Source organism: Phascolarctos cinereus, unplaced genomic scaffold (genome assembly GCF_003287225.1).
Source record: "Phascolarctos cinereus isolate Bilbo 61053 unplaced genomic scaffold, phaCin_HiC Scaffold_5;HRSCAF=322, whole genome shotgun sequence".
Taxonomy (NCBI): domain Eukaryota; kingdom Metazoa; phylum Chordata; class Mammalia; order Diprotodontia; family Phascolarctidae; genus Phascolarctos; species Phascolarctos cinereus.
Window position 1 is genome coordinate 60,746,211 of NW_027555958.1, and position 14,106 is coordinate 60,760,316.

Sequence of the window (14,106 nt, forward strand, 5' to 3'; positions counted from 1 at the left end):
TTTCTTAAACAGACCTCCTTTATTGCACGGACCAGAAATGCTGCCCTACTTTTTCTTTCTCTGGAACAGCTGAACGTTGGGCATGGAATTAAGACCTACATATTTCAGGAGACCTTGTTCCTGCTGCACACACAAAGTTGACAGAAAACAGGGTGACTGCCGGAGGGTTTCAGAGGGAAGGTTCCAGAAAATGTGCCTATCCTGGCTCTGATGATTTCATTTAGTGCAGTATTTCCAAAGAAAAAGAGCAAGCCGTGACCCTCTGGAGCATGCAGTGCAGGAGGGACAGGGGTGGGCACTGGGGGGGTTGGGGAGAGGGCAGGAAGGGGGAGAGAGGGAGAAGGAGAAAGGAGACAGACCTGATTTCCACCATGTCTGCTTGCTGGTGACTTCACCAGGGTTCTCAGTAATTACCAGGCATGTCACCTCCTCTGGGAAGACTTTCCTGATCTCCCTGGTTGTCAGTGTTCTCTCCTACCTCAAATAATGATGTCTATTCTTTTCTTTTTACATGCTTTATTCCCTCAATAGATTGTAAGCTCCTCAAGGCCAAGGAATGTTTTTATGGTTCTGCCCTTATATATCTCCAACACCCAGCCCAGGTTGTAGCCATTATGAGGCAGAGATGGGATTTGAACTCGTGCCTTCTGCCTCTAAAGGCTAGTTCTCTATCCAGTTCTTTACACTGCTTATCCCTGCAGAACAGCTTAGGTGGTACAATGGATAGAATCCTAGACTTGAAAACAGTAAGACTTGAGTTTAAATCCTACCTACCAGCTGTGTGGCCTTAGACAAGTCACCTACCCTTTCAGCTTCAGATTTTTCATCTGTAAAATGGGAATAAGAATAGCATCTGCCTCATAGTTTTGACGGAATAAAATATTTTGCTAGCCTTAAAGTGCTCTATAAATGCTAGCCAATATTAATGTTATTATTATCATTATCATTATTATTATTATTCCTGGACCTATGCCTCTCAATGAGGCCTATGCTGTCATTAGCTTTTCTGGTTATCATATTATACAAGGAAGTACACGTATGTGTATATTTCTTTTTTTGGGAGCGGGGGAGGGAGAGTGTGAACAGACCTATGATTTTATTAGCATAGGGACCTCCCAGTGAAGGATTCCCTCTAGCAGCACAGATTGGCATCTGTTCTCCAACTTCTGGTCTAAAAGAGTTATCTGGGACACTATGAGGTTTGATGACTCTCCCAGTATCACACAGAGGATATGTCATGGGTCTTCCTGAGTCTAGTTCTCTCTTCACTAGGCCATGGTACATATTTAATAAATGCCAGTCAGTTAAGAAGCATTTATTAAGTGTTTACTATATACCAGGCACTGTGCTAAGCATTGGGGACAAAAAAAAAAGGCAAGAATGTGGTCCCTGGCCTCAAGGAGCTCAGCATCAAATGGAGCTCACATTCTAAATACTTGTTGGATTGAATTGGTTTTCCTGTGGTCAGCACTTAAGTATAATGCAGTAATAATTAATACATCCAGTCCACAAGCCTGAACGACTTACATTAGGCCAGACGCTGGCTACTCTTTCCAAATGGTAAATGTATTTGACGTTACTTCAAAGAAGATTGCCTGTCAGTCTGACTAGGCATCCCACTATCTTTTTTTCAGAACTTTAATTTTTACTTACTAAACATTACAAATCTTTTTTTAATTTTTTTGCCAAACCGTATAACATAATGAAGTAGCCACCAGAAGCCATAGGATTGTTTGGTGTTAGTCTTATTGTTATTTAGAAATAAACATTAAATATTATTTAGATCAATAATATTAGCATTGTAATTATTTAGACTAATAATATTAGTCTTTGTATTATTTCTAAATAATGTTCAGAATATTAATTAGCATTATAGTCATTTAGACCAACATTAGTCTTAGTATTATTTCTAAAAATATTCAGAATATTAATTAGCATTATTATTTAGCCCATTAATATTAGTCAGTATTATTTCTAAGTAATATTAAGAATATTAACTAGCATTATTATTATTTAGACTAATATTAGTCAGTATTATTTCTAAGCAATATTCAGAATATTAATTAGCATTACAATTATTTAGAGACTAATATTATTCTTAGTATTATTTATGAAATATTCAGAATATTAATTAGCATTATTATTTAGACTAATAATATTAGTCAGTATTATTTCTAAATAATATTCAGAATATGAATTATCATTACAATTATTTAGACTAATAATATTAGCATTATTTCTAAGTATACTATTTAGAATATTATTTTCTAAATATTATTTCTAAATAATAATGACTAATACCAAACAGTTCTATGGCTCCTGATGGCTACAAAGCATTGCACACATGCCATCTCATGAGTAGAAGTAGGGTAATCATTTTACACTAATGAACTCTCTTAGGAGGGATGTTTTTTAATGAAAGGGAATGTACAATGCAATCCCAGGAACCTCTGAATAATGCCAACCATCCATTGTGGTATGCTGCTGGAATCTGCTTGTGTTCCACTGAACAAGTTCAGAGGCTCTTCTTGTGGACTCTGTCCTACTGGATAAGTGGGTTTAAAAAAAAAACCCTTGGAAATAATCCCTGCAAAGTTTGAAATATGATCAAAGGAGTATAACCCCTTAAAATAGCCTACTACCAGTAGGGAATCTGTAGAAATAAATAGAATAATTGAAACAGAGTTAATTTCCTTACACAAATAAGGTAGTGAATTGCTTTTAAATTTTGAGTACAGGTTCATCATTCATAGGATTCAGAGCAGGAAAGGACCTTGGAAATCAGCTTTTTCTCTCCATCGCCATTTTAAAGATAAAGAAACTGAGGCCTAGAAAAGTGAAATGACTTGTCCAAGGTCACGTAGGTATTAAATAACAGAGGTGAACTCAAACCCAGGCCTTTTGATTCCAAAATCCAATGGTTTTACCACTCAGTCACCATTTCCAAGCCATACAGCCCATACCTTGGTCATCATTCTCATCCTCCTTATCTCTGGCCCACTGGAACCTTCAACTCTGTTCCTAGAACTTCTCTGGGCTCTGAGAGGGCTTTAGCCTTATCCTTGGAACCAGGCCTCCATGTCAGTTCTTAGCTACTCTTTCCAAACCACGTCCTGGTGGCTGGGTACCCCATCCTAAGTCTTTCTTGCTCCTCTTTGTGTCTTGCCTTCCCCTATGCGAATGTAACTTCCTTGAGGAAAGTCCTGTCCTGTGTAGTGGGGGACCAGGCAATGAGAATCCACACACATGAGACCCATATGGTTTGTTGGCAAGCCTGCTTCCAGGTGTATGTAGCAGACGGCCCTGTTCCCTGCTTCAGAGCATTAGCAGGTATCCTGTGATTGTTTCTAGACGGCTTACTGTATTCATTTCTTATTGGTTGCTGAGTTGGAACTGGGTCAGTCAGTCAATAAGCATTTATTAACCACTGCCTTTGTGCAAGGCATTGTGGTCAGCAGTGGGGAAACAAATGCAGGCAAAAACACAGTCTCTGCCCTCAAGGAGCCAGGTCACACAGGGGATAGAGCTCTGGACCTAGATTCAGAAAGACTTGAGTTCAAATCTAGCCTCAGACACTTATTATCTGCGGGACCCTGAGGATGTCCCTAACCCTCAGTGTGCATCAGTTTCCTCATTAGTAAAAGGGGAATAATGGTAGCATCTACCTCCCAGGCATGATAATGAAGAAGACAGTGCGGAGCTGAAGGAGAGTAGAGTCAATGCAAGAATGATAGTCCAGGAAAGAACCAAAGGGTGGAGGGATTAGAGGTCGTACTGAAGATGAAGAACAGGATTACGGATTATAAGGCAGAAAGAAAAATAGAATGGCAAAAGATTTTGATTAGATAAAAAGAATTTCAGAATTCATGAACATAGAAATGGAACTCTTGCCGGTGATGGCAAAATCAAGGATATGGGGGAGCAGCTGGGTGGCGCAGTGGCCCTGAAGTCAGGAGGACCTGAGTTCAAATCCAGCCTAAGACCAACCACTTGACACTTACTAGCTGTGTGATCCTGGGCAAGTCACTTCACCCCAATGGCCTAAAAAAAAAAATCAAGAATATGACCATCTCCATATGTAACTTGGGTGGAGTGGATTGTAGAAAATGAGTAAATTGAAGAACTGGGAAATTAGGGTTTTGAGAGAGCATCAATATGTATGTTGAAGTCTCCTACTGTGAGGGACTGGGATGGAGGATAAGCCTTGGACTGCTGAACTAACTGAGGATGGAAGGAGAATGTCCTGGAGGTCAATAGATAATAACAGCTCCCAGAATCCTGATAGAGTTATAAATATGAATTGAATGGACCTCAAAGGAGGAGAGGTTACTGAGTGCTGGTGGTGGAGAAAGAGACTGAAAGTGGCAGTGGTGAACAAGGACTGTTCTGACTCCAATCCTAGCCAATGAGTGGATACCGGGGAGTGGTGGGGGGAGGAGAAGCTATAAATGAAAGTGAAACCAGTACTGGAAAGGTTAGCCAGGGAGATTGTGTCATCAGGTGGGGTCCAGATTTCAGTGACAGCCAGAAGAAGTTTAAGATGAAAGTAAATTTGTTAACTATGTAGCAGGCACTCCAGAGAGGCATTCCAGGCTGGGGAGATGCGGTTTAGGGAGGTTTAGAATCACAGGGATCCAGAGAGTATGATGGGGAAGAAATGTGCTAACTATTGTGGAATGAGTCCAAGCAGATTATTGGTGTCTGGAGAGAAGTCCATTGAGGGAGGAAGGTGAGTAGACTTTTCAGGAGACAATGTTTAATTTTGCTGCAGGTAGAGAGGATGTTGTGTCCTGTGAAGCCCTGTAGGCCCAACTTAGGGCTTGATAGGAGATAAAGGTAAGGCCTAGGGGAATCCAGACAGGAGGCAGACGTTGGCCATATGAGGTGGGTCTGATCTAGGAACAGTCTCTGAAAGACTGGAGGAGGCCTTGGGGCACAGATGGACAGAGGCCCCTGAAAGGTCTCTGAGAGAAGGCTGGGGGACTGGATTGAGACACACATATGAAAAGCCACAAGGGCAGCTGGGTCACTTGCCTCTTTGGCTGCTTTCCTAAGACAGAGGACTTGTGTGGCCTCTACTTGAGGAAGGAAATAGTTACTGTGGCAGTTAGAGCCTTCTGCCGCCGGCTGCCCATCTCCCCAAATGGACAGAATGTGCTGATGAAATGGAGCCTGTTTCTTTGCCTCTTTGAATTTATTCTTCCCTGTTCTTTGGTGAATGAGCGTTAGAGATAAAAAGGACTAGATTACAACTTTTTGAGATCTTGAAAGATCCGAGGACTGGAGTCCATACTCAGCACGGGTGCGACTGCTACATGTCTCCCTACCCAAAGACTTACAGTAGCCCTTGCCTTGCCTGAAAGAAGCCAGAAAGGAAAAAAGATCACATTACTTCTATGGGAAGTCTTTTGTACCCACATACGGTTCCAGATCAACTGTCAATCAAAAAGGCACACAGCAAGTAGACCAGAAACAGACAATAGAATACCTGTGCACACTCTGAAGTACAAGGCAGGGCTTTGATTATGCAGATCTGGAAGCAGGTTCACCAAACATCTATGGAGGTCACCGGCTCATGCTCCCAGGACTGGGGCCTCATTGGCCAGGTCCCCCACTTGATTTCTTGTATTTGTGTCTCCAGAGCTTGACATGGTGTCTGGCATATGGTAAGTGCTTAATAAATACTTTATAAATAATTATTTTGTTTCTTTACTTCCTCTTCAAAATTGGAATATCCCTTGTCTCCTATTTCTATGGTTGGATTTCATGTCTCTCTCTGTCTCTCTCTCTGTCTCTCTCTCTCTCTCTCTCTCTCTCTCTCTCTCTCTCTCACACACACATGAAAATAGCATACATAAATGTACAAACACTATATGTGAAATGGATAATTGTACACAGACATTATATATGTATATAGGGTGTGTACATTTGTGCATTTTAGTGCATGAGGAGAATACAATGAAAACATTAGATAATGTCCCTTGTCTAAGGCAGAGGTGGAAAGTTTTCCATAAACTCTCGGTTTTCTGTTCTGCTTCTGTGATTTTGGGGAAAATATCTAGCCATCTTCTGCCTCAATTTTTCCATCCATAAATTAGGATGTAATGTTAGAGAATCACTGCAATCTCAGCTGACAAGACATAGCATATGCTACATATGAGTCTCTCCTGGCTCTGTTCCTGACTCTGTGGACTTTTTCCTCTTTCCCTTTTTCTCTTTTTTAAGTTGACTTCCTCACTAGAATGTAAGCTCCTTGAGGACAGGGACTGTTTCTTTTTGCTTGTATTTGTATTCTCAGGCTTTAGCACAGTGCCTGGAACATAATGTCTTAATAAAAGCCTGTTGGCATTTTCTTGTGTATTTTCTTGCTTCCCCTACTAGGTAGTAATTTCCTTGAGGGCAGGAATGATGTTATTTCTTTCTTTCTTTCCTTTTATTTAGTATTTTATTTTCCCCTGGTTACATGTAAAACCAATTTTTAACATCCATTTTTAATATTTTGAGTTCCAAATTCTCCCCCTTTTCCCCTTCCCTGATTGAGAAGGCAAGCAATTTGATATAGGTTATACATGTGTAGTCATGCAAAACATTTCCATAATAGTCATGTTGTGAAAGAAAATGTTGACCAAAAAAGCAAACAAACAAAAACTTCAAGAAAAACAAAGTAAAAAAAAATATGCTTCAATCTGTATTCAGACACCATCACTTCTTTCTCTTGGGTTGGATAGAGTATTTTTCATCTTAAATCCTTCAAAGTTGTCTTGGATCATCCTATTGCTGAGAATAGCTAAGTCAGAATGATGTTATTTCTTTGAATCCTCACTATATAACACAGTTCCCTGTGTAATCATAGAGGTGCTATAAATGTTCATTTTTTATACCTGGCTCAAAAAAATGTCACAAATTAAAAGAATATTAAATATTTACTCAACTATTAACCTACTTACCAATCCCTATGGTGTTGCTACATTTTGATAAGTTTTCACCTTTGGAAGGGCACATTGGATTTTGGTTACTTTCAATTATAGGAAAAAAAACTGAATTAACATAAATTCTCAGGGAATGGAGTATTCTGGTTAATTTAATTTTCTGGTTAACTCTGTTAATCAGAAACTCTTCTTTTGTCCCACTGAAAGCAATTTCCTAAAATATACTAGTCCAGTCTCCTACATAAATACTGTTTATGTAATATAAACGAATCTTCAAAATCTTTCCATGCCTCAGAATTACGTGTGTGTATGTGTAATTATTTAGAATCTGTACTATCAGTCTTGTGGAGGGTTTTTCCTATTTCTTTTTTTTTTTCTTTTTGGAGTTGGGAGTGGGTAGGAGTTCCTGAGGGTGATCCAGAAAAAGCCCAAAGTCTTAGGACATGTTGAGGGGAAAACACACAGACATGCACATATGTATGTGTATGTGTGTGTATGTGTATGTGTATATACGTGTGTGGGTGTGTGTTTCCCCACCACCACTACCATGTCCTAAGGCTTTAGGCATTCGCTGGATGTGTATGTGTGTATAGATAGACAGAGAGAGAGAGAGAGAGAGAGAGAGAGAGAGGAGCCTATATAGAGAGAGTCTATTGAAGCACCTTTTCCACAATGCTTGGGGCACAGAGAACATCTCTAATTCAGAAAAGTTCTGTAGTTCACATTTCTCAGAGGGTGGCATTTCTTTTCCAAGAGAGTCTATGTACTTGATGAAGACTCTGTGGGGAGTGCTCTCCAAGGCAGGAGGTTTAAAAAGTAGGTCAGCCCAAACTATGGGAGTGGCAGGAAGGGGAATGAGAAAGGCAAGTAGAAGGAATGCAGTTGGAGAGGGATGCAGGAGGGGGAACCCCGGGAGTCATATGGCCATAGCATCCTCGAACCTAGAAGTTCTAGGTGGTCACTGATGACTACAGAATCAAGGAGAACCACTTTAGCCATTCCTGCCCTAAGGCTTTAGGTGCTCTCTGGCTTACCTTTAGGGACTCCCACCATTTCCCCCCACTTCAAAAAAAAGGAAAAGGAAAAACTTTTCATAAGATTGATAATGCCCCATTCTACATGATTGCCTGGGTGACTATGTCCTTTCCTCACTTTACTTACTTTGGAAGTATAGGAAACAGCACCCATTTGTACATAGGTATAGAGATTGTTTTTGCTTCATTCCTTTTGTTGTGATTTGTGTTGTCTTATGTTTCAATTAAATGCTTTACTACTGAATGATCGTGGCTTTTATATGATATGGTAGTAGTAGTGACTAGATTGTACTGAGGTGAGAATCAAGAGTTACATGATTGTTCGGTGTGTTAGACATAATAATCACAGAATGTCAAAATCGGAAGGAATCTCAAAGATCTTCTGATCCAACTCTCTTATTTTACAGATGAAGAAATATGTGACTGTTGATGCAGACAATTGAGGAGTTTAGGATGCATATGTACTAATCCCAAGAAATCCTTTAGATATTTTTTGACTTTTCCCTCCTCATTTATTCTTGTATTTTCTTAATTATATGTAAACAAAAATTTTTACCACTCTTTTTTTTTTAAATTTTGAGTTCCATTTTTTCTTCTTCCCACTCTCTCTTCTATACTTCTTGAGAAGGCAATCAATTTGATATAAATTAATATATATGAAGTCATGCAAGACATTTTCATATTAGCCATGTTGCAAAAGAGAACACAAACAAAAAAAACCCAAGAAAAATAAAGTTAAAAGAGCATGCTTTGATCTTCATTTAGACTCTATCAGTTCTTTTTCTGGAGATGGATAACACTTTTCATCATAAGTCCTTTGGAATTGTCTTGGATTGTTGTATTGCCAAGAACAGCTAAGTCATTTACAGTTGATTATCATACAATATTGCTGTTTTGTGTATATGTTCTCCTGGTTCTGCTTACTTCTTTTGCATCAATTCATGTAAGCTTTTGTAGGTTTTTCTGAAATCAACCTGCTCATCATATACCACAACTTGTTCAGCCATTCCCTCAATTGATTAGCATCCCCTTAATTTCCAATTCTTTGCCACCACAAAAAGAATTTTTTGTACATATAGGTTATTTTCCTTTTCCCTTGATCTCTTTGGGGAACAGACCTAGTAGTGGTATTGCTGAGTTAAAGGGTATGCACAGATTTATAGCCCAAATTGTTTTCTAGAATAGTTGGACCAGCTCACAATACCACCAACAGTGCATTAATGTCCCTATTTTTCCACATCCCCTCCAGCATTTTCTGTCATTAGATATTTTTTTAAAGTGGTCTATGATATTGTGGGTTTTTTTTTTGCCATGGGCTTCTTCCTCCTAAAAGTTAAAGGAAAAAAAAAAGATCTTGATTCAAAGATCAAGACTCCTAATTTAATTAAAAGTTAATTAATTTTAATTAAAATTAATTTGAAGTTAATTTAAAATCCTAGAATTTTGAAGTGCTTTCAACTCTGTAAAACATAAGACGTACCATAACAATTCACATTTATAGAATGTTATAAAGTTTACAAAGTGCTTTCCTCATGGCAGTTCAATGAGGTAGATTGTCCAGGTATTATTAAACTACATTTTACAGATGAGGAGACTGATGCTTAGAATGGTTAGGGTAACATTAGTAATTACAAAAGGTAACACATGTAGGAAATGATGGGGCTGAGAGACAAGATCAAGTCTTCTAATTTGTAATCCAGTGTTCTTTCCCTTAACACCTTGATTTGTATGTACATGCCTAAGCATTTATATTGACTGGATTGGTGGTCTGAGTAGAGTACTAATTAGATGCAAATGCTTTAAAAAGGGATTAAAATGAAACTTTCTCAGACATCTGGAAGCGACAGATGGTTCATGGGACATCCATTTATGAATCCATTAAAATTCCTATTCCAGAATGTAAATGATGAAATTATAAGAAAAAGTGTGAAAAAATGTTTACTCCTGCTACGAAGTGGATGATCATGTTCTCCCATCTCCACCCCCATGGACAGGTTTGAGAGGTTCCCTTAGGCTTACATGTATGGGCAGGTAGGGGTTGAAGGAGGTTCAGTGAAGTGCGTGGTGATTAATATCATCTCTAAAAGGCACAGCTACTGCAGTGATGGGGATGGGTGGGTGGAGAAGTTTTTGCCCCTGGATCTGATGGTAGAATAACTCTGGCTTGCTCAAAACCCCTTTTTGCATTACTTTCCTCCTTTGTACCTTGAATCTTTTTTAAATTGTGGAACAGGCTGTATTGACAGCTAGTTGAGAAACAGATGTCCCCTGTTTGTGGGGCAAGGAAGCCTTGGCTGTGGCAGAGTCTCTTCATTGCTGTCCTGGCAGACGTGCCCTCTCTCAACAGTCCAGGCAAGTCAGTATTTCTTCACTGTGGGTGATGGGGTAGTGATGTTTCGATGAGAACCTCTGCTTGGCCAATACTTCCATCCATGGTGACTGTCAGAGTGAATTCATGATTCAGATATCCATTCATTTGACATTGACCTAGAATTATCAGCATTTTTCACAGGGTAACCAGTCAATTAGTGTTCTTGGCCTTTGCTTCCCCCCTTTCATCTTGGATTTGATTTGAACCAGAAATCCCAACTCTGCATGTCAATACCCATCTAGATCAAGTAGGCTCCCTGCAGTACGCTTTGAAAAACAAGATCAAGGTCTATTGAGAAATAACGTATTAGTCAGTCATGTAATGTGCTATTGCCCCTAGTGACTCTTCCACATTTACACACTGTGTGCTTTTCTCAGAGTAAAGTCGAAGTCACCATCAAGTCAATGGATATTTATCAACTGCTCTGCACATTGTCCTGCAGACTCAGAATAGGCAGGATTTCTGAGCGTGGACTCCACACCCTTTGAAAGCAAAATGGCTCAGGAGTGTCAGAATTGGGTAGAGAAGGAGTGATTCCATAGGTAAGGTTCTGACAGGTAGTCTACCTTCTCATCCTTTGCTATATGAATGTTTGCTTTATTTTTTTTATCTAATGGGCAATAGTGATTTGTACCTATTTTTTCCACTGTCTGAACTATTTTTCAGCATTATGAACAAATTCCTCCAAAACTTACATCTGTAGAAGAATACAGTATAACGCACATGAAGACAGCACACTTACCACATATATCTACTGCTTCGTGTGCTGCCATCTGATCTCAGGTGGAAAAAGAAGCCTCAATTATGCTTTATCATTAATTGTTTTTTAACTCTGTGTGTGTGTGTGTGTGTATGTGTGTGTGTGTTTGAATGAATCAATTAAGCATCTGCTATGTGCTAGCCTCCAGGGATAGAAAGGCAAAACTGAAATTGTTCCTGCCCTCAAGAAGCTTATATTCTTCTACCTCTTCCACCACCCTCATCCTCATATGTTCCCTCACTAGCCCCCTCCACCTCCCTCCTCTCATCATCTGGACATTCACGCAGGGTCTCCCCTCTCCCCCCACCCCACCCTTTTAGGTAAATGCCATTATAACGGTTATTTAGGTGTTTGTTATTTGGGCTTATTTGTGTGGAAAGGAGGTAATCTGGAGATGGTCCGGGCATACTATATAAATTTCCCCAATAAAGTGAATGAAGATACAGATTCCACCCTTTGGATAATTTTCACTGCCTATAAAAACCAGAATAGGGTGTAATGGAATTTCATTGCCATCTGTTGCTAGTAACTATCCAGGCATCTCTGGAGCATGTGCTTGTATTTTGGTTCCACCCTTAAGACCTTACTTGTGTTGTGTAATCCTTTTCCCCCCCCCACTTAATAGTATTTTATTTTTTTCCAATTACTTGTTAATATAATTTTCAACATTCACTTTTATAAGGTTTTGAGTTCCGAATTTTTTCTCCCTCCTTCCTCTCCCCTCCTCCTCCTCAAGACGGCGAGCAATCTGATATAGACTATACATGTACAATCATGTTAAACATGTTTCCACATTAGTCATGTGAAAGAAGAATCAGAACAAAAGGGAAAAACCATGAGAAAGAAAAAAACAACAAAAAAGAGAAAATAGTCGGCTTCGATCTGCGTTCAGACTCCACAGTTCTTCCTCGGAATGTGGATAGCATTTTCTACCATGAGCCTTCCGAAATTGTCTTAGATCATTACTTTGCTAAGAAGAGCTAAGTCTATCCAAGCTGGTCATTGCACAATATTGCTGTTACCGTGCACAATGTTCCCCTGGTTCTGCTCACTTTACTCAGCATCAGTTCATGTAAATCTTTCAAGGCTTTTTCTGAAATTTGCTTGCTCATCATTTCTTGTAGTATTCCATTCCACTTATATACCACAACTTGTTCAGCCATCCCCCAATGGATGGGCATCCCCTCAATTTCCAGTTTTTTGTCACCACAAAAAGAGCTGCTACAAATATTTTTGTACATGTGGGTCCTTTTCCCTATGTGTTGTGTACTCTTGTCAGGGGTTGCCTCCCCTTCACCCTTCCTGTTCCTCTTCATTTTTCAAGAGTTTGGAACATTCTGAAATAGGAGATGACTACTATGAGAAGCCTCTCTAAACTGTCCAGAAACCTACTTTATGAATTTTTACTCCTCTCTTAGACTTTGTGCTTCCAGAATTCAAGACAATTCATAGAGGAGTTGAATTTTATTTTTATATAAACTGGGCAATACGTGGTGGCACACACTAATAATCCCTGCTGCTGAGAGGCTGAGGCTGATAGATCATTTGAGCTTAGGAGTTCTGACTACCCATAGGGCTAAACATTAAATCCAGCACCAGTATGGTGAGCCTCTGTGGGCAGAGGGGCCACCAGGCTGCCTAAGGAGGGGCAGACTGGCTGAGTCAGACAGATCAAAGATCCTATGCCAATCAGCAGTGGGGTTGGGTTCAGGAGTGGCAACTGTACTTCCAGCTTGGGTGAGAGAGGACACAGACTTGGATAGGTAGGTAGGTTGATAGATCGATAGATTGATCGATAGATAGATAGAGATCAGGTTGGAGCCTCCTTAAAGCTCTTGAACCCAAGACCAAGGTCACACTCAGACTCAGCCATCAAATCCCCATTAACTTATCTGCTTCAGCAATTTTAGTGTCTCAGAAATAAAGCGGTTATAAATGACCCTCCTGGGGGCTTTTTAGAGCAACGTGGGGGATACATCTTGATTTTATATGCTTTCAGAGTGACAGTATAAAATAGGAGTGCTTTTTGTTTTTTAAAGAAAAAGGAAGAGAAGGAGAGAGGAGGGGAGGGGAGGGCTTGGGAAGAAGAAAGAAGGGAAGGATGAAATTTTCACTTGGGGTTTTAGTAGATGCGAGAGTTGATAGAGATGGAGCTGCCCAGCCTCTGAAGGTGGAAACCTTCTGTTGTTTGTTTTAATGTGATGAAAACAGCTGGACTGAGCTTTAATTCTCTCTCATGGACATACTGTGACTTTGACTGAAACCAATTAATTCCCACAGCCCAGCTGATCTTCATTATTTCTCTGGCATTTGAACCAATACTACCCGGACGGTGAATCGCAGCCTAGAAGTAGAAGAGGTCTTGCTCTTGGCGTGTGTGCCGCATCTATCTCTTTTGTGAGTGTGGACACTGATTCTTTACTAATGAATTGTGCTTTTTATACTTCCGCAGCCATTCTCTAGCCATTTTAACATTAAAAAAAAAAAAAAGGAAACCCGGTTATTCAGCCCCCGCCCCAAATTGTTTTTTTTTTCAACCTCTGCTTCTTCTTCCTCTTTTCTTTTGAAGGCTGTGAAGGTGAGGAACAGCTCTTATGTGGAGGATGGAACATTTTTTCATTAGAGTTCCAGGAGCAGGCAGCAAAGTCTCAACATGTTTCTGGTGTAGGAGGAAATTCAGCAAGAAAGGCATTTGCTGCCACATCTGGGGGAGGTATAGGTGATGAGAGATGGCAGCTGTGATGGTGGGAGAAAAAGACGGTTTCTAGCAGCTCCCAGAGTCATGCAAGGGGCAGGCTTCTCCCTTATTTCATTAGCCCCCTCCTCTAAATATTTCCCAAGTATCTTTTTTTTTTCTTCAAATCAGTGGATATTTGGCTGCAATTGATCTGGCTCCTGAAAGCAGATACTTAGATGCCTTTTTGCTCCCTGTATTTGTAGCAGAAAGATGCCCTTGGCAGCCCATAGAAAGAACTTCATAAATATTAGGCAGGAATTCTCCTTATACAAAAA

At 39.9% G+C, this 14,106-nt stretch overlaps 1 long non-coding RNA gene across 1 annotated transcript in view; it reads left to right on the forward strand.

The window, feature by feature from the left end:
- Positions 1–4,473: 4,473 nt before the first annotated feature.
- LOC144457897 (uncharacterized) overlaps positions 4,474–14,106 on the forward strand; it is a 48,889-nt gene continuing 39,256 nt past the window's right edge. Inside the window, exon 1 of the long non-coding RNA XR_013487492.1 lies at positions 4,474–5,666. This is a non-coding gene — a long non-coding RNA (uncharacterized LOC144457897). The remainder of the gene's footprint in view (positions 5,667–14,106) is intronic.